The sequence below is a fragment of the Drosophila persimilis genome, unplaced genomic scaffold (genome assembly GCF_003286085.1).
Source record: "Drosophila persimilis strain 14011-0111.01,24,50 unplaced genomic scaffold, DperRS2 tig00001845-arrow-arrow-pilon, whole genome shotgun sequence".
Taxonomy (NCBI): Eukaryota; Metazoa; Arthropoda; class Insecta; order Diptera; family Drosophilidae; genus Drosophila; species Drosophila persimilis.
This window is the reverse complement of record NW_020825583.1, coordinates 19373-25148: the sequence shown is the minus strand read 5'-3', so window position 1 is coordinate 25148 and position 5776 is coordinate 19373. Positions and strand designations below refer to the sequence as shown.

The window sequence follows — 5776 nt, the reverse complement described above, 5'->3', positions numbered from 1 at the left end:
CAGTCTTCAGCGCTTGAATCCCTTCATCCATGAAGAGGCTGGGACATGGTGCTCTTTTTCGTTGTTGCGAGTTGGAAGGCGACTAGTTAACGCTCCTATGTCATATAATGCCAAGTTTCCCTTTCTATTGACAAAACGCTCACAGTTTGTGCAGACATACGTTCGCTATCTGCATCAAACGAGTTTTCATGCCGGCCCACGAGCACTCGTGAGTATCCTTAGACAACGCATTTGGATAGTGAATGCTCAGGCGGTCTGCAGGGCGACAGTTAGGTCATGTATTCGTTGCTTTAAATGCAAGCCGCTACTCCAGACCCAAATGATGGACAACTTACCCGCAGACCGGCTCCGTGCTCTCCTCCCATTTTCAGTATGTGGCGTTGATTTTTGTGGCCCAGTCTATACGACTCTGAAAATTCGTGGAAGGCCCCCTTATAAGTCCTACATAGCGTTATTTGTCTGTTTTGCGTCCAAGGCGGTTCATTTAGAAATTGTCTCCGATTTGACGACTAATTCCTTCTTGTTGGCATTCCAAAGGTTCGTCGGTCGTCGAGGATGTCCGCAACGCGTGAACTGCGACAACGCGACAAATTTCGTCGGAGCAAGTCGCCACTTCAGCGAACTGCGGAGGAAGATAGAGGCGGAAGCGGACGCGATATGCGAATTTGCGTCAAGAAGCAGGTGCGAGATTGCCTTCATACCGCCTCGAGCACCGCACATGGGCGGACTTTGGGAGGCCGGTGTGAAGTCTGCCAAGGGCCTACTCCTACGGGCAGTCGGAAGCGCTCTCCTCACCGCAGAGGAGCTGGAGACCGTGCTGGTCGGGATCGAGGCGGTACTCAACTCGCGCCCGCTAGGACCCCTAAGCCCAGACCCAAGCGACGGAGACATGCTGACTCCCGGGCACCTGCTGACAGGCGGGCCGCTCATCGCACACCCAGCACCCAGGACCCCGGACCAGGAGGGTCTGAGCTGCTTAAAGCGATGGCGGCTTGTCTCGTCAGCCAGGCAAATGTTCTGGCAGCGATGGTCCCGGGAGTATGTGCTGGGATTGCAAATAAGATTCAAGTGGCACCAGGAGGAACCAAACATCAATGAAGGCGACCTCGTAATCGTCGCCGAGGACAACCTGCCCCCTCAACAGGGGCTCCTCGGAAGGGTGGTCGTTACAACCGCCGTGCAGGACGGAAGGGTCAGAGTGATCGACCTAAGGACGAGCAGCGGAGCCACGTTCAGGAGGCCAATCCACAAGTTGGCTCTTCTGCCACTGGTTTGAAGCCTTCCAGGCCTTCAACGGGGCCGGTGTAGCGCCATTTGGCGTATAATAATTGTTATTAGGATCGTATTTTATGAAGTCTAGTGTAAGTTAGGCTAGGGCAAAGCGGGAGCGCAATATAAGCTCGCTCTCTCGCTCTTGGCGAATTCGCCCCGCTTTGCAACCGTAGGTAAGATAGGCGCAGAAGAAATTTTTTGAATATATTGTAACGAACCGTTCTTCTCCGTCTGATGCAGCTGGGCTGGCTCAGCGGTCGGTAGGCTCGCTGCAACAATATTTATATGTTGCCCCGACGACAAGTAAGAAGGCACGGGTTGTGTCTTGTACTGGTATGTTAAAATGCTTTATTGGTATCTTAAGTCTATCTTACGCTACGCGGATTCCGGCGCTGGATCTCCTCCCGACTCTCCTCTGTGGTCCGATGAGCGCGTTGCTCCCTGGGCCCCCCACGGCGTCGCCAAGCGTGGCACCGCCGGCTCTACTGACTGGGGCTAGCGATTCTTGGCACGGGGCCCAAATCCACCTCTCAGTCAGGCGCCTGACGCGTTCGCTCTCACTCGACTCACTTGGCTTTTCGGCCCGAGGGTGCCTCACTCCTGAAGGGATGCGCTTCAAGCGGGGCGCCGTTGGTTCAAGGGATTTGAGTCTTTAATCCTCACACAACGCGTTCGCTTTCTACGGTTCTCTTCCCTTTGCTTGGTTTCACTTTCGTGGCTCACTATTCACTTCACTCTTGTTGGCTCCGTCTGTGGACTGTCCTCTTTTCTGGTCGCGGCCCTCCTCTTATAGGCTCGATTCTGCGTCGGCGCCGCCGATGCCGCCTGGCGCTAACGGCACTTTCCGCCATGCGGTGCCCGTATTTTTCCATCGGCGTTCCTTCATTCCCTTGTCGCTTTCCAACGGGACCTGGCTGGTGGCGTGATCTCATGACCATATTTGGTCATGCGCTGGACCACTGCCGGCCCGATCCCGTCATCCCGCTGCTCGCTCTCCAACGGGACCTGGCTGGTGGCGTGATCTCATGACCATATTTGGACATGCGCTGGGCCACTGCCGACCCGATCCCGTCATCCCGCTGCTCTCTCTCCAGGGGTCCTCCCCTCTCATCTTGGGACCCCGGGAGATATCTCCTCGGGAATTCGCCGCCTCCGGATATCCCCGGATAACGGTCGTTAGCGCTTAACCCTATACTGCCCCCTATGTGTGGGAATACCTTTCCTCACACTTCCCCCTTTCTTTTATTGGCGGAAAAGCCCCGGTTTTCCGCGACCCAGGTTTGGGATGTTTCAAAAATACCCGCGCGACCGGCGCGCGCGTGCTTTGTTCTCGACCGGGGTCCCTGGCGCCCTCTTTCGGCCTTGCGCCTGGCTGTGTTGCCGTATCTCTTCGATGCGTGCGATCGATTCGATTTCCCCCTATCGATGGTTCGCAGAGGAGCTTCTGTCGCCCCCGCCCGATATGGGTAATGGTCGCTATTCTGACCTACTCGATATGACACAGAGTTGCCCTTACGCTCCACTCGATAAAGCGTAGGGTCGTCTTTGCGATCTACTCGATATGTCGCAGCGTGCGTACTCTACTTCCGGATCGCGAATCCCTCAATGGACTGGAACCGTACTATTTCCTCGCGATGCCGGACGTTTTGTTTGTTTTTCTTGTGCGCGTCTGGTCTTCCCTACCGCCCTCCGCTGGCGCGACCGGCTTCCGCCTGCCCTCTGGATGCTTCGGATAAGTTTTTCTCCCGCTTTGCCGCCCTCCGCCGCCTTCATTCAAGCTTCCCCGATGCCCCGCCGTTCCTCGGCCGCCAGGTAAGACCGTGTTTTTTTTTTCATAATATTTTTTTTTTTTTTTTTTTTTTATTGTTTTTGTTTTCCGTTGCTTCCCTTTTTTTTCACTCCTCTTCTCTACTCTTCTCACCTCCTCAGTACTCAGCCCGGAATACCTCCTGCCGATCGGTGGACACCAACAGCCGGTACCGGACGCCACCGTCGTTGACCAGGCGCTTCACCCTCCTTGAGGTTGGCTTTATCCGCGCGAGGGAGCGCGTGACGACGGCCGGCCACTCCTCGCGGTTGACGGGCCGCCACCGTGCGGTCCTCTCTCCCATGGCTCAGGTGAGTGGCGTTCCGCTGCCTCGTCCTTCTCCGCTTCCGCCGTTGCTCCCGCGCCGTCACCCGCTTCGCCGTCGGTCGCCGCCTCGACTACGGGTACCGCCGCTGGGCCCTCCGCCGACAGTGATGTTGTCGCGTTCGCTGTACCCTCCGTCTCGCCCTCTTCGGCCGTGGGTGCTGCCGCTGGGCCTGTCGACCCCTGTGGCCGTGCCCGCCGCCTCGGGTCCCGCTCGTCACTGGCACGTGGTGCCTCTTCCCACAGTCGCGCCTCCCCCGGCTCTTGCCCGGGCTGCTGAGGCGCGGGCCCCGAGGCCCACGATATGTGCAGCGTTTGCACGTGCCACAACATGCCGTCTCTTACCGCGGAGCGCACCTCCTGCGAGACGAACGGCCCAATGGCGGCTCCCTGTGGCCCGTGCCAGTGCTGCTGCTGCTGCTGATGCTGCTGCTGCTGACGCTGCTGCTGCGGCTGCTGCCGCGGCTGCTGATCCCCTTGGCCGCGCGCGTTGTCGTCCGGCGGCCGACTCTGGAGCGGCTCTTCCTCTGCCCCCGGTGACGGTGGGGCCTGCGGCCGTGGCTCCTCCTCGGACTCGACGTATTCAGGGGGTGGCTGACAAAGCTCTTCCTCCTCCACCTCGGCTCGTCGTAGCCTCTCCTGCCACTCCTCTTCGGGCGACTGGACTCGGGCCGCCTTCGGCGCTGGTGGGCACTCCGCCTCCTCCTCATCGCTGGAGATCACCGCCAGCCCGCCTGCCGCGCCCTCCGCCCGCGTCGCTCTTGCCTTCTCCGCTTCCGTACGCAGACGCGCCCTCTCCTTTTGCTCCGCTGCGTTCATCTTGCTAATGCACCTCCATTGGTGCGCGACGTCTCGTTTGTGGCGCTCCGCCTCCGCTTCTTGCGCCTCCTTCTCGGCCTCCTGCGTGGCCTTCAGCCTCTTTGCCAGCGCCAGGGCGTCCTCCCACACACGCCGTTGCCTCCGCTCCTCCGTCGCCGCGGCCAGCGCGAACCGCCGGTGCCATTCCGCGAGGCGTCGTGCCTCAGCGGCCGCGTTGTCTTCCGTGGCGTCAGCCGGCGTTGCCTGCGGCTCCTTGACCGCGGTTTCGATCGGCGTTGGCTGCCGCTCCTCGACCTGTGGGTCTGTCGGTCGCTGATCCCTTTGCCGCGCCGTCGACCTCCCCCTTGTGCGTGCCGACGACTCCTCTTCCCTGGCCGTACGCGTCGACCGGGTGGACGCCCGCTTCGAGGCCCTCTCACTGGGCTCCTCCTTCCGCGTTGTGCGCCCCCTCCTTCCTCTCTCAGGCCGCTCCTCGCGCTTGCTGGTCCGGGGCTCCTCGCGCTTGCCGGTGTGGGGCTCCTCGCGCTTGCTGATGCGAGGCTCCTCGCGTCTGCTGGTCCGGTGCTCCTCGCGCCTACTGGTCCGGTGCTCTTCGCGCTCGCCGGCGTGGGGCTCCTCGCGCTTGCTGGTGCGGGGCTCCTTGCGTCTGCTGGTCCGGGTCTCCTCTCGTCGGCTGGTCGGGGGCTCCTCGCGCTTCGCCTCTTGTGCGCGTTTTCTCCGCGGTGCCGGCTCCCAGCTCACCAACTCCAGATCGCTTCCTGCATCGGTGTACCCCGGCGATACCACCGGGGACATCGTCGGTCCCGTGGATCCCGCGGTCGACACCAGCGGTGAGGCCAATAGCTGCAGCTCCGGGGACCTACTCCCCCTACCTACTCGACGGGGCAACATATAAATATTGTTGCAGCGAGCCTACCGACCGCTGAGCCAGCCCAGCTGCATCAGACGGAGAAGAACGGTTCGTTACAACTGGCGCCCAACGTGGGGCACGAACCCACGACCCTGAGATTAAGAGTCTCATGCTCTACCGACTGAGCTAGCCGGGCTGGAATCCGCGTAGCGTAAGATAGACTTAAGATACCAATAAAGCATTTTAACATACCAGTACAAGACACAACCCGTGCCTTCTTACTTGTCGGGAGGGAGACAAGGTATGGGCCAAGCAACACCATCTATCCAACGCGGCCGAAGGGTTTGCGGCAAAACTGGCCCCGAAATACGACGGTCCCTACACCATAGTGGATTTCGTGTCCCCGGTCATTTGTAAATTGAAGAAGGACAGCGAGAAACGGACGCGGACCGCCCATATAGGGGACCTGAAGCCACAACCCGGGGAAGGAACCCCTGAAACAGGCCCTGGAACCGAAGCGTAGACGACGCACAAGGAGGGGCAACGAGCAAGGCATACGGAGAGGAACCGGAGTATGCGGACGCGCTCGAGGCCTGGGAGATGAAGGCGGGAGGAGCCGTGACCGCGGCCCAGATGGAGGACGGGGCGGATCCATACGAGCGCCTGACGCTGCCGGCGAGTGCGGAGCAAGTAACGCTGCGGAG

The 5776-nt window shown here is 60.2% G+C and overlaps 1 non-coding gene across 1 annotated transcript; it reads right to left on the bottom strand.

Annotated features, from left to right (window-relative positions):
• Positions 1-5195: 5195 nt before the first annotated feature.
• Trnak-cuu lies at positions 5196-5268 on the bottom strand. The gene has a single exon. It is a non-coding gene; the product is annotated as a tRNA-Lys (tRNA).
• Between the last annotated feature and the right edge of the window lie 508 nt (positions 5269-5776).